We start from the raw sequence: 22,228 nt of genomic DNA, 5'->3' as shown, positions 1-22,228 counted from the left end.
ATGTGAGTTCAGGACTTGGACAAGAGGAACTTTACAGACAGTTTGGCTGGTGGAACGGAGGGAAGCAGCAGAGGCAGCTGATCAAATTATCCCAATCTTAGTGACAAAAAGCTGCACGAGCTTCTCGTACTGGCTGTTCGAGGTGAGGATGGAGAAGACAGGGGAGAGAGAGAGCCATTCGAAAGGAGGTAACTTGGGTCCGAGATAATAAAAAGACTTGTCACAGAATGTGGTGACCACATGGCTGATTTATTTTATATGTATCCAGAATATTAACACTTATAACTGGGCTGGAGTTTATTACCATCAGCAGAAATGGACCCCAATGAACACCGTTCAGTCCTGGCTGTGATAAATGGAAAAATGCATTCACCGTGTTTAATCATGCACTTGCTGTAGTCTAATCAAGTGTGACGACTGAATTAATCCCATCCCACAGTTTGAGCAGATGAACGGTCTCTCCCCAGTGTGAACACATCAGTGTGCAGGTGATCGCTTGACCACTGTAAGAGCACCTGAACTGTTTCTCATCAGTGTGACCACATTGATGGAACAACAGTTCCCCAGAACTTCTATAGCACTTCCCACAGACTGGGCATTTGAAAGGTCTCTCGTCTGTGTGAACTTTCTGGAGTCTCAGCAAGTTGGATGAGTGAGTGAATCCCCTTCCACACTTGTAGCGGGCGAATGACCTGCCCCCAGTGGGATTCCGCTGGTGTGTCAGCAGGTTGTATAAATGTGAGAAACTTTTGCCACACTTGGAGGGAGTGATCACTCTCTCCCCGTTGTGAACTCACTGTGTACAATGAAGTTCGCTGATTGCTTGAAACCAGTCCCACAGTGAGAGCACCTGAACTGTTTCTCGTCAGTGTGACCACATTGATGGAACAACAGTTCCCCGGAACTTCTACAGCACTTCCCACAGACTGGACATTTAAAAGGTCTCTCGTCTGTGTGAACTTTCTGGTGTCTCAGCAAGTTGGATGAGTGAGTGAATCCCCTTCCACACTTGTAGCAGGCGAATGACCTGCCCCCAGTGGGATTCCGCTGGTGTGTCAGCAGGTTGCATAAATGTGAGAAACTCTTGCCAAACTTGGAGGGAGTGAGCACTCTCTCCCCGTTGTGAACTCGCTGTGTACAATGAAGTTCGCTGATTGCTTGAAACCAGTCCCACAGTGAGAGCACCTGAACCATCTGAACGTGTTAACATGTTGATGGGATATCAGTTCCCTGGAAATTTGAAAGCATCTGAGTCTATACATATAAAAAATCTCTCGTAAGTGTGGATTCATTGATGGGACATACGTTCTCCAGGACTTTTATAGCACTTTCCACAGTCTGGACATTTAAAAGGTCTCTCCCCAGTGTGAACTCGCTGGAGTCTCAGCAGGTGGGATAACTGAGTGAATACCTTTCCACACTCCGAGTACAAGAACGGTCTCTGCCCTGTGTGAATTCGCTGATGCTTTTTTAGGTTCGACAGTTCATTGAATCCCTTTCCACAGCCCCCACACATCCACACATTCTCTCCAGTGGAACCGTGCTTGTGTTTTGACAGGCCAGATGATCAACTGAATCTTCGTTCACACACAAAGTACGTGCATGGTTTCTCTCCATTGTGAACGGTTCGTTTCCCTTTCTGTTAGTATCCGATGATATTCAGGTGATAAATTGGGCGGCTTCCTCAGATCCTGATGTGACATTTGGTTTCAGCTTACCGACTGCAAATCTTCCTCCTCTAATGCCCTATGAAATTAATTTAAAAAAGAAAAAAGGGAGTGAGAGAGATCCCACAAAAACGCAACGGCTTGCGGTGAAATTGAGCTGAATGAATCTGGTAATTTGTGAGACCGGCACAAACATCATCACTTTCATGTTCCCCTCCTCGTCACACTGTCCTGACCTACCTGACATTCAGTACTGCTTGAGCAGATATTTCTTCCATTTAAATATTAGGAAGATTGAAGTCATTATCTTCAGTCACTGCTACAAACTCCACTCAAGCCATGGATGCTGCCGAGTATTTGAAGACTTTTAAATCTCTGATTACTCCTGAATTATAGATTGATTTATTGGTGAGTAATTTAGATGTATTCTCCTCCATCCACAAGTGGAAATATATTTCAGTTGTCCATCCTGACAACCTATCTTAAAGGGCCCAAGCAAGACAAATACCTCTTGTTTTTCTTCATTGACACCCATTGTGTTTCTGACTGGAGATTATTTGTGTTTGTTACACAGAGTTCTGAATGATCTGATTAGCTGACGGAGCAGGCTTGAGACTGCCAAGGGCTGATCCCAAATACTCAGGTTCTGATCAATTTCAGTATCCGTATCAGTGAAGAGCATGATTAGCACTGATCTTCACGTGGTAGCGTGGCCGAGCGGTCTGAGACGCTGGATTAAGGCTTCATTTTCTGCGGGGAGTTTGTTCGAATCCCACCGGTACTAGAAATGAAGATTAATTGCTTTCATCTAAATGGTGAATTGAATAGAACATAGAAAAATACAGCACAGAACAGGCCCTTCGGCCCACGATGTTGTGCCGAACCTTCGTCCTAGATTATCATTGAATTTACAGTGCAGAAGGAGGCCATTCGGTCCATTGAGTCTGCACCGGCTCTTGGAAAGACCACCCTACCCAAAGTCAACACCTCCACCCAACACTAAGGGCAATTTTGGACACAAAGGGCAATTTATCATGGCCAGTCCACATAACCTGCACATCTTTGGACTGTGTGAGGAAACCGGAGCACCCGGAGAAAACCCACGTAGACATGGGGAGAATGTGCAGACTCCGCACAAACAGTGACCCAAGCCGGAATCGAAGCTTGTCTATCCTCAATTGTGCTATCCACCATGCTGCCCTTAAGAACAAATAAATCTACACTATATCATTTTACCGTAATCCATGTACCTATCCAATAGCTGCTTGAAGGTCTCTAATGTTTCCAATTCAACTACTTCCACAGGCAGTGCATTCCATGCCCCCACTACTCCCTGGGTAAAGAACCTACCTCTGACATCCCCCCTATATCTTCCACCATTCTCCTTAAATTTATGTCCCCTTGTAATGGTTTTTTCCACCCGGGAAAAAGGTCTCTGACTGTCTACTCTATCTATTCCCCTGATCATTGCCAACGGCTCTGCAATTTTTTCATCTCTTGCTTCCCATAGAATCCTTGGATATATCCCTTCAGGCCCGGGGGACTTGTCTATCCTCAAGTTTTTCAAAATGCCCAACACATCTTCCTTCCTAACAAGTATTTCCTCGAGCTTACCAGTCTGTTTCACACTGTCCTCTCCCACAATATGGCCTCTCATTTGTAAATACAAAAGAAAAGTACTCGTTCAAGACCTCTCCTACCTCTTCAGACTCAATACACAATCTCCCGCTACTGTCCTTGATCGGACCTACCCTCGCTCTAGTCATTCTCATATTTCTCACATATGTGTAAAAGACCTTGGGGTTTTCCTTGATCCTACCCGCCAAAGATTGTTCATGCCCTCTCTTAGCTCTCCTAATCCCTTTCTTCAGTTCCCTCCTGGCTATCTTGTATCCCTCCAACGCCTTGTCTGAACCTTGTTTCCTCAGCCTTACATGAGTCTCATTTTACCTCTTAAAGGACTGTTATATAATTCCTGGCAGAACACACAAATCTCAGTTTTGCCTTGCCCTTTCTGATAAAAATCACCATGAAGTTTTGTTGTCATTTCAGTCAGGATATTCAGAAAGAGGCGAGGTGAAGGACAGTTGAAATTGTGCCGAACCTTCATTGTGTTTCTCACTGGAGATGATTTTTGTTTGTTTCACAGTTCGTGACGATCTGATTAGCTGATTAGCTCCTGTGAAACGTACAAGATGACACATGACAGATATTTATTCGTGAAAGCAACTGCCGTTCTTCACATTCTGAACTCTTTCAGATCGTGTTACGGTGCCCTGACTAGTGCGCAGTTAATGCCAACCCCACACTACACGGAGTCTCATCAGAATTGAAATTAATAAATATTTCTACGAAAAACAGCCGAAGTATTAATCCGGACAAATGTGCATTTTGGAAGGTCTAATACAGGTAGGGAATATACAGTGAATGGTAGAACCATCAAGAGTATTGACAGTCAGAGAGATCTAGGTGTACAGGTCCACAGGTTACTGAAAGGGGCAACACAGGTGGAGAAGGTAGTAAGGAAGGCATACGGGATGCTTGCCTTCATTAGCCGGGGCATTGATTATAAAAATTGGAAAGTCATGTTGCAGCTGTATAGAACCTTAGTTAGGCCACACTTGGAGTATAGTGTTCAATTCTGTTTGCGGCACTACCAGATGGATGAGGAGGCTTTGCAGAGTGCAGAAGAGATTTACCAGGATGTTGCCTAGTATGGAGGGCATTAGCTATGAGGAGAGGTTGAATAAACATGGTTTGTTCTCACTGGAACGAAGGAGGTTGAGGGGCGACCTGATAGAAGTCTACAAAATTATGAAGGGCAGAGACAGAGTCGATAGTCAGAGACTTTTTCCCAGGGTAGAGGTGTCAATTACTCGGGGGCATAGGTTTACGGTGCGAGGGGCAAGGTTTAGAGGAGATGTACGAGGCAAGTCTTTTTACACAGATGGTAGTGGGTGCCTGGAACTCGCAGACGGAGGAGGTGGTGGAAGCAGGGACGATAGTGATCTTTAGGGGCATCTTGACAAATACGTGAATAGCGTAGGAATAGAGGGATACGGACCCCCGAAGTGTCGAAGATTTTCTTTTAGACGGGCAGCATGGTCGGTGCAGTCTTGGGCGGCCGGAGGGCCTGTTCCTGTGCTGTACTTTTCTTTGTTCTTTGTTAGATGTTAGCTAATTTTAAACCTCGCCCCACAACACACTTAAACTCGCCCCAGCCTCTAAACACACACACGTGACAGCCTTCGTTGCAACCAGTTGTGTTTCTGACTGGAGATGACTTGTTTGCTACACAGTTCTGATTAGCTGACGGAGCAGGCTCGAGATTGCCAAGGGCCCTTCACAACGCCTTTGCTTCTGATCTACCTCAGTATCAAAGAATGGGGCGATTACCACTGCGTGTCAGAGCGGTCTCAGGCGGTGGATTAATACCCCAGGCGCTGCGGAAACGAGGATTCGTATCCGAATCCTGCCAGTAGTACTTTCGGTTTTCGAATTGAAGACACAGATTGTGAACTGAGTCTGACTGAAAAATAACAAAGAAGAGAGACAATGCAAATGTTTAGTTTTCTTGGGGAATGGCGTGTGTGGCGCTTGAGGCTCCTCCCTCGACCTGGCTCTGGGTCAAAATGCTGAATGACAGACAACATTGATTTCCATCAACAACTGGATTCTAAATAGAGATCTCTGCAGAAGGGTCATGCTGACTTGAAATGTGAATTATATTTCTCTAATCACAGATGCTGTATTTTCTATTTTCATTTCAGATTTCCAGTGGCCACAGTATAATTCTTTCAATCCAGTCGTAGAGCCTGTGTTTGCAGACCTGAATTAAGATGGTGGAATTGGGGTTTTATAACGGAATTCACGTAATCTTCTCATCATTCCGCATTCTAACCAGTAGCTACATAATTAACCTGGTTAGTTCGTGTTTTTTGTTTTGGGCACAGATTAAATTGAATAAAGAGGGTGTGCGCTGTGTCTGACTGAAAAAGAAGGCAGAGGGCAGACAACGCAAACGTGCTCTGTTCTTGGGGAATGCAGTGTGTGGGGCACTTGAGGCTCTTCCACAGATCTGGGACTGGGTCAAAACGCTGAATGACAGACGGCACCACTAATTTCAGATCAACGACTGGATTGGTAATCGAGAACTCGGCAGAAGAGTCAAACTGACTCGAAATTAGAACTCTCTTTTTCTCTTCACAGATGCTGCATTTTCTCTTTTTCCATCTGATTTCCTGTGTCAACAGGACAATTGTTTTAATGCAAACGTGGAGCCTATGTTCGCAATGCAGAATTAAGATGGTGATTTTCTAACGGGATTCACATACGTTTCTCATTAGTCCTCACTCTAACCAGATATCTACTGAATTAACCTGGTTTACCCACGAAACCTGTAAGTTTTATTTTCATTTCAGACTTTCTTCAACAGCTTTAAGTTTCTGCGATAAAGTGACATGTTTCCTTGCAGCACAAGAGACAAGTCAGTCAAGAACAGCATCGATTGCTGTGAGTTGGAACATTCAATTGACAGTGAGGTGAAATAGTCGCACATGCTGAAATTCACAAAACCCTCCCACCAAACACTGCGGCTCGTGTGAAACGGACAAGACAGCACACGACAGATATTTATGAGTGAAACCATCTGCTGTCCATCACATTCTGAACTCTTGCAGGTCGTGTTAGGTGACCTTACTAGTGCGCAGGTAATGCCGAACCCACATTACACGGAGTCTTTTCAGAATTGAAATTAAGAAATATTTCTTCTAAATACACCTGAGGTATTTTGTCCTTAGCTGTTCAATATCTACAGTCACCAGGTTTTGAAATGTAAACACAATTAATTTTATTATTGACAATAATGATAATTATATATACCACAAATGCAACAGGTTAGGTGTTAGCTAATTCTTATCCGCACCTCGTCCCAGCTTCTAAAACACACGTGATAGCCATCGGAGCAACCCGTTGTGTTTCTGACTGGAGATGACTTGTTTGTTACACAGTTCTGATAAGCTGACGGAACTGGCTCGAGATTACCAAGGGGTCTTCACAATGCCTTTGCTTCTGATCTAAACAGAAAATGTTGGAAAATCTCAGCAGATCTGGCAGCATCTGTAGGGAGAGTAAAGAGGTAACGTTTCGAGACCAATGACTCTTTGTCAAACTGATCTAGGTCAGTATCAAGAAAGGGCACGATTAGTGCTTACTTTGATGTGGTAGCATGGCTGAGCGGTCTAAGGCGATGAATTTAGGCTCTGCACGTGGGCTCAAATCCCACCGTTGCCAGTAGTATTTACACTTTTGGGATCTACATTACGTTGAACACAGAGGTTGTGCGTTCAGTTTGACTGAAAAAGAACAAAGAGGAGAGACAATGCAAACGTTTAGTTTCCTTGGGGACTGGAGTGTGTGTGGGGCTTGAGGGTCCTCCCCAGATATGGCACTGGATCAAAATGCTGAATGGCAGACGACAACATTGGTTTCATTCAACAACTGGATTCCAACTAGAGAACTCTGCAGAAGGGGCATGCCGACCTGAAATTGGAACTCGATTTCTCTCATCATTCACCTGAGGAAAGAGCAGTGCTCCGAAAGCTAGTGATTTGATTCAAACCTGTTGGACTTTAATCTGGTGTTGTAAGACTTCTCACTCTATTTATCTCACCACAGATGCTGTATTTTCTATTTTCATTTCAGATGTCCGGTGGCCACAGTATAATTATTTCAATGCAATCGTAGAGCTTGTGTTTGTGTCCCAGAATTAAGATGGTGGAATTGGGGTTTTGTAACGGAAACACGTAGGCTTCTCAGCATTCCTGATTCTAACCTGGTGGCTCCAGAACTAACCTGCTTTACCCATGAAAACTGTAGGTTTCATTTTCATTTCAGACTTTCCTCATCAGCGTTAAGTTTCTCCGACAAAATGACATGTTTCTTTGCAGCACGAGTGACTACTTCAGCCAAGAACACCACAGATTGCTGTGAGCTGGAACACTAAATCGACAGTGAGGTGAAATTGGCCCAAAAGCTGCAATTTACAAAATCCACCCACCAAATACTGCGGCTCATGTGAAACGTACAAGACAGCATACGACATATTTTCATGAGTGAAAGCGACTGCCAGACATCACATTCTGAACACTTTACGCAGTTAATTCCAGGCCCACTTGACCTGGTGTCGAAAAACAATTGAAATTATTAATATTTCTTCGAAACACACCCGAAGTATTTGTTCCTTTTCTGCTCAATATCTATAATCGACAGGTTTGCAAACGGAAATACAATTCATGTTATTAACAACAATAATTATAATTAAATATGCCACAGATACAACAGATTAGACGTTAGCTAATTCTTAAACCGCCCAATGTCCAAAGTTAACTCGTTCCTGCCTCTACACAAACAAACGATAGACAAACAAAGTGGTGAAACGAGGGGTGTAAAATAGTCTGTAAAGTTCAAAGATAATAACTTTTCAGATGCCTTTGTGCCGAAGGGCTTTCTTTAATAGAGGCTATCACTTCGAGGTTTACAATCTCCTGTTGTAATATTTATAACTGGAGATGATTTCTGTTTGTTTCACAGTAGATGGTGATCTAATCAGCTGACGGAGCAGGCTCGACGTTGTCAAGAGCTCATCCCAACTACTTTGCTTCTGATCTATTTCAGGATGAGTGTCAATGAAGGGCATGAAGATCACTGTGCGGACTGTGGTACCGTTGCCGAGCGGTTTAAGGCGCTGGATTTAGGCTCCAATCTCTGCGGGGCGTGGGTTCAAATCCCACCACTGTCAGAAATGCTTTTAGTTTTGGCCATAGATTAGATTGAATATTGTGTCTGACTGAAAAAGAAGAAAGAAACAATGCAAAAGTGATCTGTTCTTGGGGAATGGAGTGTGTGGGGGACTTGAGGCTCTTCCACAGATCTGGCACTGGATCAAAACGCTGAATGACAGACGACACCACTAATTTCAGATCAACGACTGGATTGCTAATCGAGAACTCGGCAGAAGAGTCAAACTGACTCGAAATTAGAACTCTCTTTCTCTCTTCACAGATGCTGCAGTTTCTCTTTTCCCTTCTGATTTACCAGTGTAAACAGGATAATTGTTTTAAGGCAAACGTCAAGTCTGTGTTCGCAACGCAGAATTAAGATAGTGGGCTTGCGATTTTCTAACGGAATTCACGTGCGCTTCTTATTATTCCTCAGTCTAACCAAATATCTACAGAATGAACCTGGTTTACCCACGAAACCTGTAGGTTATATTTTCATTCCAGATCTTCTTCATCAGCGTTAAGTTTCTGCGAAGAAGTCTCATGTTTCCTTGCAGCACAAGAGACATAATCAGTCAAGAACAGAATCGATTGCTGTGAGTTTGAACATTCAATTGACAGTGAGGAGAAATAGTCGCTCAAGCTGAAATTCGTAAAACCCTCCCACCAAACACTGCGGGTCCTGTGAAGCGGACAAGGCAGTACACGACATATTTATTTGTGAAAGCAACTGGCGTCCAATACATTCTGAACTCTTTCAGGTCGTGTGACGGTGACCTAACTAGTGCGCAGTTAATGCCAAAACCACATTACACGGAGTCTTTTCAGAATTGAAATTAATAAATATTTCTTCGAAAAACACCTGATGTATTTTGTCCTTAGAAGTTCAATATCTACCGTCACCAGGTTTTGAAATGTAAACACAATTAATTTTATTATTGACAATAATGATAATTATACATACCATAAGTGCAACAGGTTACCTGTTAGCTAATTCTTAACCGCGACCCCCAACTCACTTAGACTCGTCCCAGCATCTAACTCACACACGTGAAGATGGGGTCTTCACAATGCCTTTGCTTCTGATCCTACGAGAAAATGGTGGAAAATCTCAGCAGGTCTGGCAGCATCTGTAGGGAGAGAAAAGATGTAACGTTTCGAGTCCAATTACTCTTTGTCAAACTGATCTATCTCGGTATCAAGGAAGGGCACGATTCGATCCGCCTTTGATGTGGTAGCGTGGCCGAGCGGTCTAAGGCGCTGAATTAAGGCTCCAGTCTCTGCGGAGGCGTGGGTTCGAATCCCACCGCTGCCAGTTGTATTTCCTGTTTTGCCATCGACATTACGTTGAACACAGAGGTTGTGCGCTCAGGCTGACTGAAAAAAAAACTGGATAGGCAAGGCAAATTCTTGCAGAAGGGAATGTGTGTGGGGCTCATGCCCAGAAATGCCACTGGATCAAATGCTGAATGACAGATGACAACATTGGTTTCAATCAGCAACTGGATTCTAAATAGAGAACTCTGCAGAAGGGACATGCCGACTTGAAATGAGAACTCGATTTCTCTCTTCATTCATCTGAGGAAAGAGCAGTGCTCCGAAAGCTAGTGATTTGATTCAAACCTGTTGGACTTTAATAGAAGAATCCTTACTCTATTTCTCTCATCACAGATGCTGTATTTTCTATTTTCATTTCAGGTGTCCCGTAGCCACAGTATAATTATTTCAATGCAATGCTTGTGTTTGTGTCCCAGAATTAAGATGGTGGAATTGGGGTTTTGTAACGGAAACACGTAGGCTTCTCATCATTCCTGATTCTAACGCGGTGGCCGGAGAATTAACCTGGTTTACCCATGAAACCTACAGGTTTTATTTTCATTTCAGACTTTCTTCATCAGCGTTAAGTTTCTCCGACAAAGTGACATGTTTCCTTGCAGCACTAATGACTGCTTCAGTCAAGAACACCACCGATTGCTGTGAGCTGGAACATTAAATCGACAGTGAGGTGAAATTGGCCTACAAGCTGCAATTTCCAAAATCCACCCACCAAACACTGCGGCTCATGTGAAACGTACAAGACAGCACACGACATATTTTCATCAGTGAAAGCGACTGCCAGACATCACATTCTGAACACTTTACGCAGTTAATTCCAGCCTCACTTGAACCGGAGTCGAAAAACAATTGAAATTATGAATATTTCTTCGAAAAACACCCGAAGTATTTGTTCCTTACCTACTCACTATCTATAATCGACAGGTTTGCAAACGTAAATAAAATGAATGTTATTAATAACAATAATTATAATTAAATATGCCACAAATATAACAGGTTAGACGTCAAGTAATTCTTAAACCACCCTATCCCCAAGGTTAACTCGTCCCTGCCTCTACACAAAGAAACGATAGACAAACAAAGTGGTGAAAAGAGGGGTGTAAATAGTCTGTAAAGTACAAAGATAATAATATCTTTTCAGATGCCTTTGTGCCGAAGGTTTTTCTTTAATCGAGGCTACCCCTTTGATGTTTACAATATCCTGTTTTTAATATTTACAACTGGAGATAATTTCCGTTTGTTACACAGGTCATGATGATCTAATCAGCAGAAGGAATGTGCTCGACGTTGCCAAGGGCTCATCCCAACTAATTTGGTTCTGATCTCTTTCAGGATGAGTCCCAGTGAATGGCATGACGTGCTTTGTGTTGAACGTGGTAGCGTGGCCGAGCGGTCTAAGGCGCTGGATTTAGGCTCCAGTCTCTGCGGGGGCGTGGGTTCGAATCCCACCGCTGCCAGGAATGTTTTTAGTTTTGGCCATCGATTAGATTGAATACAGAGATTGTACAGAGGTCTGACTGAAAAAGAAGAAAGAGACAATGCAAACGTGATCTGTTCTTGGAGAATGGAGTATATCGGGGACTTGAGGCTTTCCCACAGATCAGGCACTGGATCAAAGCGCTGAATGACAGCAAACACCACTAATTTCAGAACCACGACTGGATTGTTACTCGAGAACTCGGCAGAAGAGTCAAACTGACTCGAAATTAGAACACTATTTCTCTCTTCACAGGTGCTGCATTTCCTCTTTTTCCTTCTGACTTCCAGTGTCAACAGGACAATTGTTTTAATGCAAACGTAGAGCCTATGTTCGCAATGCAGGATTAAGATGGTGATTTTCTAACGGAATTCACATGCGCTTCTCATTAGTCCTCACTCTAACCAGATATCGACAGAATTAACCTGGTTTACCCACGAAACCTGTAAGTTTTATTTTCATTTCAGACTTTCTTCATCAGTGTTAAGTTTCTGCGATAAAGTGACATGTTTCCTTGTAGCACAAGTGACAAGTCAGTCAAGAACAGCTTCGATTGCTGTGAGTTTGAACATTCAATTGACAGTGAGGTGAAATAGTCGCACATGCTGAAATTCACAAAACCCTCCCACCAAACACTGCGGCTCCTGTGAAACGGACAAGACAGCACACGACAGATATTTATGAATGAAACCATCTGTCGTCCATCACATTCTGAACTCTTGCAGGTCGTGTTAGGTGACCTTATTAGTGCGCAGGTAATGCCGAACCCACATTACACGGGGTCTTTTCAGAATTGAAATTAAGAAATATTTCTTCTCAATACACCTGAGGTATTTTGTCCTTAGCTGTTCAATATCTACAGTCACCAGGTTTTGAAATGTAAACACAATTACTTTTATTATTGACAATAATGATAATTATATGTACCACAAAAGCAACAGGTTCGCTGTTAGCCACTTTTTACCAGCGCCCCCCTCCCCAAACAACTTAAACTCGTTCCCCCCAGCTTCGAACTCACACACGTGATAGCCATCGGAGCAACCGATTGTGCTTCTGACTGGAGATGACTTGTTTGTTACACAGTTCTGATAAACTGACGGAACTGGCTCGAGATTGCCAGGGGGTCTTCACAGTGCCTTTGCTTCTGATCCAACGAGAAAATGGTGGAAAATCTCAGCAGGTCTGGCAGCATCCGTAGGGAGAGAAAAGCTGTAACGTTTCGAGTCCAATTACTCTTTGTCAAACTGATCTATCTCAGTATCAAGGAAGGGCACGATTCGGTCTGTATTTGATGTGGTAGCGTGGCCGAGCGGTCTAAGGCGCTGGATTAAGGCTCCAGTCTCTGCGGAGGCGTGGGTTCGAATCCCACCGCTGCCAGTTGTATTTCCTGTTTTGCCATCGACATTACGTTGAACACAGAGGTTGTGTGCTCAGGCTGACTGAAAAAAAAACTGGATCGGCAAGGCAAATTCTTGCAGAAGGGAATGTGTATGAAGCTCATGCCCAGAAATGCCACTGGATCAAATGCTGAATGACAGATGACAACATTGGTTTCAATCAGCAACTCAGTTCTAAATAGAGAACTCTGCAGAAGGGACATGCCGACTTGAAATGAGAACTCGATTTCTCTCTTCATTCATCTGAGGAAAGAGCAGTGCTCCGAAAGCTAGTGATTTGATTCAAACCTGTTGGACTTTAATCTGGTGTTGTCAGACTTCTTACTCTATTTCTCTCATCACAGATGCTGTATTTTCTATTTTCATTTCAGATGTCCGGTTGCCACAGTATAATTATTTCAATGCAATCGCAGAGCTTGTGTTTGTGTCCCAGAATTAAGATGGTGGAATTGGGGTTTTGTAACGGAAAAACGTAGGCTTCTCATCATTCCTGATTCTAACGCGGTGGCCGGAGAATGAACCTGGTTTACCCATGAAACCTACAGGTTTTATTTTCATTTCAGACTTTCTTCATCAGCGTTAAGTTTCTCCGACAAAGTGACATGTTTCCTTGCAGCACTAATGACTGCTTCAGTCAAGAACACCACCGATTGCTGTGAGCTGGAACATTAAATCGACAGTGAGGTGAAATTGGCCTACAAGCTGCAATTTCCAAAATCCACCCACCAAACACTGCGGCTCATGTGAAACGTACAAGACAGCACACGACATATTTTCATCAGTGAAAGCGACTGCCAGACATCACATTCTGAACACTTTACGCAGTTAATTCCAGCCTCACTTGAACCGGAGTCGAAAAACAATTGAAATTATGAATATTTCTTCGAAAAACACCCGAAGTATTTGTTCCTTACCTACTCACTATCTATAATCGACAGGTTTGCAAACGTAAATAAAATGAATGTTATTAATAACAATAATTATAATTAAATATGCCACAAATATAACAGGTTAGACGTCAAGTAATTCTTAAACCACCCTATCCCCAAGGTTAACTCGTCCCTGCCTCTACACAAAGAAACGATAGACAAACAAAGTGGTGAAAAGAGGGGTGTAAATAGTCTGTAAAGTACAAAGATAATAATATCTTTTCAGATGCCTTTGTGCCGAAGGTTTTTCTTTAATCGAGGCTACCCCTTTGATGTTTACAATATCCTGTTTTTAATATTTACAACTGGAGATAATTTCCGTTTGTTACACAGTTCATGATGATCTAATCAGCAGAAGGAATGTGCTCGACGTTGCCAAGGGCTCATCCCAACTAATTTGGTTCTGATCTCTTTCAGGATGAGTCCCAGTGAATGGCATGACGTGCTTTGTGTTGAACGTGGTAGCGTGGCCGAGCGGTCTAAGGCGCTGGATTTAGGCTCCAGTCTCTGCGGGGGCGTGGGTTCGAATCCCACCGCTGCCAGGAATGTTTTTAGTTTTGGCCATAGATTAGATTGAATACAGAGATTGTACAGAGGTCTGACTGAAAAAGAAGAAAGAGACAATGCAAACGTGATCTGTTCTTGGAGAATGGAGTATATCGGGGACTTGAGGCTTTCCCACAGATCAGGCACTGGATCAAAGCGCTGAATGACAGCAAACACCACTAATTTCAGAACCACGACTGGATTGTTACTCGAGAACTCGGCAGAAGAGTCAAACTGACTCGAAATTAGAACACTATTTCTCTCTTCACAGGTGCTGCATTTCCTCTTTTTCCTTCTGACTTCCAGTGTCAACAGGACAATTGTTTTAATGCAAACGTAGAGCCTATGTTCGCAATGCAGGATTAAGATGGTGATTTTCTAACGGAATTCACATGCGCTTCTCATTAGTCCTCACTCTAACCAGATATCGACAGAATTAACCTGGTTTACCCACGAAACCTGTAAGTTTTATTTTCATTTCAGACTTTCTTCATCAGTGTTAAGTTTCTGCGATAAAGTGACATGTTTCCTTGTAGCACAAGTGACAAGTCAGTCAAGAACAGCTTCGATTGCTGTGAGTTTGAACATTCAATTGACAGTGAGGTGAAATAGTCGCACATGCTGAAATTCACAAAACCCTGCCACCAAACACTGCGGCTCCTGTGAAACGGACAAGACAGCACACGACAGATATTTATGAATGAAACCATCTGTCGTCCATCACATTCTGAACTCTTGCAGGTCGTGTTAGGTGACCTTATTAGTGCGCAGGTAATGCCGAACCCACATTACACGGGGTCTTTTCAGAATTGAAATTAAGAAATATTTCTTCTCAATACACCTGAGGTATTTTGTCCTTAGCTGTTCAATATCTACAGTCACCAGGTTTTGAAATGTAAACACAATTAATTTTATTATTGACAATAATGATAATTATATGTACCACAAAAGCAACAGGTTCGCTGTTAGCCACTTTTTACCAGCGCCCCCCTCCCCAAACAACTTAAACTCGTTCCCCCCAGCTTCGAACTCACACACGTGATAGCCATCGGAGCAACCGATTGTGCTTCTGACTGGAGATGACTTGTTTGTTACACAGTTCTGATAAACTGACGGAACTGGCTCGAGATTGCCAGGGGGTCTTCACAGTGCCTTTGCTTCTGATCCAACGAGAAAATGGTGGAAAATCTCAGCAGGTCTGGCAGCATCCGTAGGGAGAGAAAAGCTGTAACGTTTCGAGTCCAATTACTCTTTGTCAAACTGATCTATCTCAGTATCAAGGAAGGGCACGATTCGGTCTGTATTTGATGTGGTAGCGTGGCCGAGCGGTCTAAGGCGCTGGATTAAGGCTCCAGTCTCTGCGGAGGCGTGGGTTCGAATCCCACCGCTGCCAGTTGTATTTCCTGTTTTGCCATCGACATTACGTTGAACACAGAGGTTGTGCGCTCAGGCTGACTGAAAAAAAAACTGGATCGGCAAGGCAAATTCTTGCAGAAGGGAATGTGTATGAAGCTCATGCCCAGAAATGCCACTGGATCAAATGCTGAATGACAGATGACAACATTGGTTTCAATCAGCAACTCAGTTCTAAATAGAGAACTCTGCAGAAGGGACATGCCGACTTGAAATGAGAACTCGATTTCTCTCTTCATTCATCTGAGGAAAGAGCAGTGCTCCGAAAGCTAGTGATTTGATTCAAACCTGTTGGACTTTAATCTGGTGTTGTCAGACTTCTTACTCTATTTCTCTCATCACAGATGCTGTATTTTCTATTTTCATTTCAGATGTCCGGTTGCCACAGTATAATTATTTCAATGCAATCGCAGAGCTTGTGTTTGTGTCCCAGAATTAAGATGGTGGAATTGGGGTTTTGTAACGGAAAAACGTAGGCTTCTCATCATTCCTGATTCTAACGCGGTGGCCGGAGAATGAACCTGGTTTACCCATGAAACCTACAGGTTTTATTTTCATTTCAGACTTTCTTCATCAGCGTTAAGTTTCTCCGACAAAGTGACATGTTTCCTTGCAGCACTAATGACTGCTTCAGTCAAGAACACCACCGATTGCTGTGAGCTGGAACATTAAATCGACAGTGAGGTGAAATTGGCCTACAAGCTGCAATTTCCAAAATCCACCCACCAAACACTGCGGCTCATGTGAAACGTACAAGACAGCACACGACATATTTTCATCAGTGAAAGCGACTGCCAGACATCACATTCTGAACACTTTACGCAGTTAATTCCAGCCTCACTTGAACCGGAGTCGAAAAACAATTGAAATTATGAATATTTCTTCGAAAAACACCCGAAGTATTTGTTCCTTACCTACTCACTATCTATAATCGACAGGTTTGCAAACGTAAATAAAATGAATGTTATTAATAACAATAATTATAATTAAATATGCCACAAATATAACAGGTTAGACGTCAAGTAATTCTTAAACCACCCTATCCCCAAGGTTAACTCGTCCCTGCCTCTACACAAAGAAACGATAGACAAACAAAGTGGTGAAAAGAGGGGTGTAAATAGTCTGTAAAGTACAAAGATAATAATATCTTTTCAGATGCCTTTGTGCCGAAGGTTTTTCTTTAATCGAGGCTACCCCTTTGATGTTTACAATATCCTGTTTTTAATATTTACAACTGGAGATAATTTCCGTTTGTTACACAGTTCATGATGATCTAATCAGCAGAAGGAATGTGCTCGACGTTGCCAAGGGCTCATCCCAACTAATTTGGTTCTGATCTCTTTCAGGATGAGTCCCAGTGAATGGCATGACGTGCTTTGTGTTGAACGTGGTAGCGTGGCCGAGCGGTCTAAGGCGCTGGATTTAGGCTCCAGTCTCTGCGGGGGCGTGGGTTCGAATCCCACCGCTGCCAGGAATGTTTTTAGTTTTGGCCATAGATTAGATTGAATACAGAGATTGTACAGAGGTCTGACTGAAAAAGAAGAAAGAGACAATGCAAACGTGATCTGTTCTTGGAGAATGGAGTATATCGGGGACTTGAGGCTTTCCCACAGATCAGGCACTGGATCAAAGCGCTGAATGACAGCAAACACCACTAATTTCAGAACCACGACTGGATTGTTACTCGAGAACTCGGCAGAAGAGTCAAACTGACTCGAAATTAGAACACTATTTCTCTCTTCACAGGTGCTGCATTTCCTCTTTTTCCTTCTGACTTCCAGTGTCAACAGGACAATTGTTTTAATGCAAACGTAGAGCCTATGTTCGCAATGCAGGATTAAGATGGTGATTTTCTAACGGAATTCACATGCGCTTCTCATTAGTCCTCACTCTAACCAGATATCGACAGAATTAACCTGGTTTACCCACGAAACCTGTAAGTTTTATTTTCATTTCAGACTTTCTTCATCAGTGTTAAGTTTCTGCGATAAAGTGACATGTTTCCTTGTAGCACAAGTGACAAGTCAGTCAAGAACAGCTTCGATTGCTGTGAGTTTGAACATTCAATTGACAGTGAGGTGAAATAGTCGCACATGCTGAAATTCACAAAACCCTGCCACCAAACACTGCGGCTCCTGTGAAACGGACAAGACAGCACACGACAGATATTTATGAATGAAACCATCTGTCGTCCATCACATTCTGAACTCTTGCAGGTCGTGTTAGGTGACCTTATTAGTGCGCAGGTAATGCCGAACCCACATTACACGGGGTCTTTTCAGAATTGAAATTAAGAAATATTTCTTCTCAATACACCTGAGGTATTTTGTCCTTAGCTGTTCAATATCTACAGTCACCAGGTTTTGAAATGTAAACACAATTAATTTTATTATTGACAATAATGATAATTATATGTACCACAAAAGCAACAGGTTCGCTGTTAGCCACTTTTTACCAGCGCCCCCCTCCCCAAACAACTTAAACTCGTTCCCCCCAGCTTCGAACTCACACACGTGATAGCCATCGGAGCAACCGATTGTGCTTCTGACTGGAGATGACTTGTTTGTTACACAGTTCTGATAAACTGACGGAACTGGCTCGAGATTGCCAGGGGGTCTTCACAGTGCCTTTGCTTCTGATCCAACGAGAAAATGGTGGAAAATCTCAGCAGGTCTGGCAGCATCCGTAGGGAGAGAAAAGCTGTAACGTTTCGAGTCCAATTACTCTTTGTCAAACTGATCTATCTCAGTATCAAGGAAGGGCACGATTCGGTCTGTATTTGATGTGGTAGCGTGGCCGAGCGGTCTAAGGCGGCGGATTAAGGCTCCAGTCTCTGCGGAGGCGTGGGTTCGAATCCCACCGCTGCCAGTTGTATTTCCTGTTTTGCCATCGACATTACGTTGAACACAGAGGTTGTGCGCTCAGGCTGACTGAAAAAAAAACTGGATCGGCAAGTCAAATTCTTGCAGAAGGGAATGTGTATGGAGCTCATGCCCAGAAATGCCACTGGATCAAATGCTGAATGACAGATGACAACATTGGTTTCAATCAGCAACTCAGTTCTAAATAGAGAACTCTGCAGAAGGGACATGCCGACTTGAAATGAGAACTCGATTTCTCTCTTCATTCATCTGAGGAAAGAGCAGTGCTCCGAAAGCTAGTGATTTGATTCAAACCTGTTGGACTTTAATCTGGTGTTGTCAGACTTCTTACTCTATTTCTCTCATCACAGATGCTGTATTTTCTATTTTCATTTCAGATGTCCGGTTGCCACAGTATAATTATTTCAATGCAATCGCAGAGCTTGTGTTTGTGTCCCAGAATTAAGATGGTGGAATTGGGGTTTTGTAACGGAAAAACGTAGGCTTCTCATCATTCCTGATTCTAACGCGGTGGCCGGAGAATGAACCTGGTTTACCCATGAAACCTACAGGTTTTATTTTCATTTCAGACTTTCTTCATCAGCGTTAAGTTTCTCCGACAAAGTGACATGTTTCCTTGCAGCACTAATGACTGCTTCAGTCAAGAACACCACCGATTGCTGTGAGCTGGAACATTAAATCGACAGTGAGGTGAAATTGGCCTACAAGCTGCAATTTCCAAAATCCACCCACCAAACACTGCGGCTCATGTGAAACGTACAAGACAGCACACGACATATTTTCATCAGTGAAAGCGACTGCCAGACATCACATTCTGAACACTTTACGCAGTTAATTCCAGCCTCACTTGAACCGGAGTCGAAAAACAATTGAAATTATGAATATTTCTTCGAAAAACACCCGAAGTATTTGTTCCTTACCTACTCACTATCTATAATCGACAGGTTTGCAAACGTAAATAAAATGAATGTTATTAATAACAATAATTATAATTAAATATGCCACAAATATAACAGGTTAGACGTCAAGTAATTCTTAAACCACCCTATCCCCAAGGTTAACTCGTCCCTGCCTCTACACAAAGAAACGATAGACAAACAAAGTGGTGAAAAGAGGGGTGTAAATAGTCTGTAAAGTACAAAGATAATAATATCTTTTCAGATGCCTTTGTGCCGAAGGTTTTTCTTTAATCGAGGCTACCCCTTTGATGTTTACAATATCCTGTTTTTAATATTTACAACTGGAGATAATTTCCGTTTGTTACACAGTTCATGATGATCTAATCAGCAGAAGGAATGTGCTCGACGTTGCCAAGGGCTCATCCCAACTAATTTGGTTCTGATCTCTTTCAGGATGAGTCCCAGTGAATGGCATGACGTGCTTTGTGTTGAACGTGGTAGCGTGGCCGAGCGGTCTAAGGCGCTGGATTTAGGCTCCAGTCTCTGCGGGGGCGTGGGTTCGAATCCCACCGCTGCCAGGAATGTTTTTAGTTTTGGCCATAGATTAGATTGAATACAGAGATTGTACAGAGGTCTGACTGAAAAAGAAGAAAGAGACAATGCAAACGTGATCTGTTCTTGGAGAATGGAGTATATCGGGGACTTGAGGCTTTCCCACAGATCAGGCACTGGATCAAAGCGCTGAATGACAGCAAACACCACTAATTTCAGAACCACGACTGGATTGTTACTCGAGAACTCGGCAGAAGAGTCAAACTGACTCGAAATTAGAACACTCTTTCTCTCTTCACAGGTGCTGCATTTCCTCTTTTTCCTTCTGACTTCCAGTGTCAACAGGACAATTGTTTTAATGCAAACGTAGAGCCTATGTTCGCAATGCAGGATTAAGATGGTGATTTTCTAACGGAATTCACATGCGTTTCTCATTAGTCCTCACTCTAACCAGATATCGACAGAATTAACCTGGTTTACCCACGAAACCTGTAAGTTTTATTTTCATTTCAGACTTTCTTCATCAGTGTTAAGTTTCTGCGATAAAGTGACATGTTTCCTTGTAGCACAAGTGACAAGTCAGTCAAGAACAGCTTCGATTGCTGTGAGTTTGAACATTCAATTGACAGTGAGGTGAAATAGTCGCACATGCTGAAATTCACAAAACCCTGCCACCAAACACTGCGGCTCCTGTGAAACGGACAAGACAGCACACGACAGATATTTATGAATGAAACCATCTGTCGTCCATCACATTCTGAACTCTTGCAGGTCGTGTTAGGTGACCTTATTAGTGCGCAGGTAATGCCGAACCCACATTACACGGGGTCTTTTCAGAATTGAAATTAAGAAATATTTCTTCTCAATACACCTGAGGTATTTTGTCCTTAGCTGTTCAATATCTACAGTCACCTGGTTTTGAAATGTAAACACAATTAATTTTATTATTGACAATAATGATAATTATATGTACCACAAAAGCAACAGGTTAGCTGTTAGCTACTTTTTACCCGCGCCCCCCTCCCCAAACAACTTAAACTCGTTCCCCCCAGCTTCGAACTCACACACGTGATAGCCATCGGAGCAACCGATTGTGCTTCTGACTGGAGATGACTTGTTTGTTACACAGTTCTGATAAACTGACGGAACTGGCTCGAGATTGCCAAGGGGTCTTCACAATGCCTTTGCTTCTGATCCAACGAGAAAATGGTGGAAAATCTCAGCAGGTCTGGCAGCATCTGTAGGGAGAGAAAAGCTGTAACGTTTCGAGTCCAATTACTCTTTGTCAAACTGATCTATCTCAGTATCAAGGAAGGGCACGATTCGGTCCGAATTTGATGTGGTAGCGTGGCCGAGCGGTCTAAGGCGCTGGATTAAGGCTCCAGTCTCTGCGGAGGCGTGGGTTCGAATCCCACCGCTGCCAGTTGTATTTCCTGTTTTGTCATCGACATTACGTTGAACACAGAGGTTGTGCGCTCAGGCTGACTGAAAAAAAAACTGGATCGGCAAGGCAAATTCTTGCAGAAGGGAATGTGTGTGGGGCTCATGCCCAGAAATGCCACTGGATCAAATGCTGAATGACAGATGACAACATTGGTTTCAATCAGCAACTCAGTTCTAAATAGAGAACTCTGCAGAAGGGACATGCCGACTTGAAATGAGAACTCGATTTCTCTCTTCATTCATCTGATGAAAGAGCAGTGCTCCGAAAGCTAGTGATTTGATTCAAACCTGTTGGACTTTAATCTGGTGTTGTAAGACTTCTTACGCTATTTCTCTCATCACAGATGCTGTATTTTCTATTTTCATTTCAGATCTCCGGTAGCCACAGTATAATTATTTCAATGCAATCGCAGAGCTTGTGTTTGTGTCCCAGAATTAAGATGGTGGAATTGGGGTTTTGTAACGGAAAAACGTAGGCTTCTCATCATTCCTGATTCTAACGCGGTGGCCGGAGAATGAACCTGGTTTACCCATGAAACCTACAGGTTTTATTTTCATTTCAGACTTTCTTCATCAGCGTTAAGTTTCTCCGACAAAGTGACATGTTTCCTTGCAGCACTAATGACTGCTTCAGTCAAGAACACCACCGATTGCTGTGAGCTGGAACATTAAATCGACAGTGAGGTGAAATTGGCCTACAAGCTGCAATTTCCAAAATCCACCCACCAAACACTGCGGCTCATGTGAAACGTACAAGACAGCACACGACATATTTTCATCAGTGAAAGCGACTGCCAGACATCACATTCTGAACACTTTACGCAGTTAATTCCAGCCTCACTTGAACCGGAGTCGAAAAACAATTGAAATTATGAATATTTCTTCGAAAAACACCCGAAGTATTTGTTC

General features: G+C 43.0%; 9 non-coding genes across 9 annotated transcripts; all 9 read left to right on the top strand.

Moving 5' to 3' along the window:
• Window positions 1-9,679: 9,679 nt before the first annotated feature.
• Window positions 9,680-9,761, top strand: trnal-aag (transfer RNA leucine (anticodon AAG)). Its single transcript has one exon. It is a non-coding gene; the product is annotated as a tRNA-Leu (tRNA).
• A 1,395-nt stretch (window positions 9,762-11,156) lies between these two features.
• Window positions 11,157-11,238, top strand: trnal-uag (transfer RNA leucine (anticodon UAG)). Its single transcript has one exon. It is a non-coding gene; the product is annotated as a tRNA-Leu (tRNA).
• Window positions 11,239-12,553: 1,315 nt separating this feature from the next.
• On the top strand, window positions 12,554-12,635 carry trnal-aag (transfer RNA leucine (anticodon AAG)). The gene has a single exon. It is a non-coding gene; the product is annotated as a tRNA-Leu (tRNA).
• A 1,409-nt stretch (window positions 12,636-14,044) lies between these two features.
• On the top strand, window positions 14,045-14,126 carry trnal-uag (transfer RNA leucine (anticodon UAG)). The gene has a single exon. It is a non-coding gene; the product is annotated as a tRNA-Leu (tRNA).
• A 1,315-nt stretch (window positions 14,127-15,441) lies between these two features.
• On the top strand, window positions 15,442-15,523 carry trnal-aag (transfer RNA leucine (anticodon AAG)). The gene has a single exon. It is a non-coding gene; the product is annotated as a tRNA-Leu (tRNA).
• A 1,409-nt stretch (window positions 15,524-16,932) lies between these two features.
• trnal-uag (transfer RNA leucine (anticodon UAG)) lies at window positions 16,933-17,014 on the top strand. The gene has a single exon. It is a non-coding gene; the product is annotated as a tRNA-Leu (tRNA).
• Window positions 17,015-18,329: 1,315 nt separating this feature from the next.
• trnal-aag (transfer RNA leucine (anticodon AAG)) lies at window positions 18,330-18,411 on the top strand. The gene has a single exon. It is a non-coding gene; the product is annotated as a tRNA-Leu (tRNA).
• A 1,409-nt stretch (window positions 18,412-19,820) lies between these two features.
• Window positions 19,821-19,902, top strand: trnal-uag (transfer RNA leucine (anticodon UAG)). The gene has a single exon. It is a non-coding gene; the product is annotated as a tRNA-Leu (tRNA).
• A 1,315-nt stretch (window positions 19,903-21,217) lies between these two features.
• trnal-aag (transfer RNA leucine (anticodon AAG)) lies at window positions 21,218-21,299 on the top strand. Its single transcript has one exon. It is a non-coding gene; the product is annotated as a tRNA-Leu (tRNA).
• The last annotated feature ends 929 nt before the right edge of the window (window positions 21,300-22,228 follow it).

Source organism: Scyliorhinus torazame, chromosome 5 (assembly GCF_047496885.1).
Source record: "Scyliorhinus torazame isolate Kashiwa2021f chromosome 5, sScyTor2.1, whole genome shotgun sequence".
NCBI lineage: Eukaryota > Metazoa > Chordata > Chondrichthyes > Carcharhiniformes > Scyliorhinidae > Scyliorhinus > Scyliorhinus torazame.
Note: the sequence above shows the minus strand (reverse complement) of the source record. Positions and strands in the feature narration are given on the sequence as shown.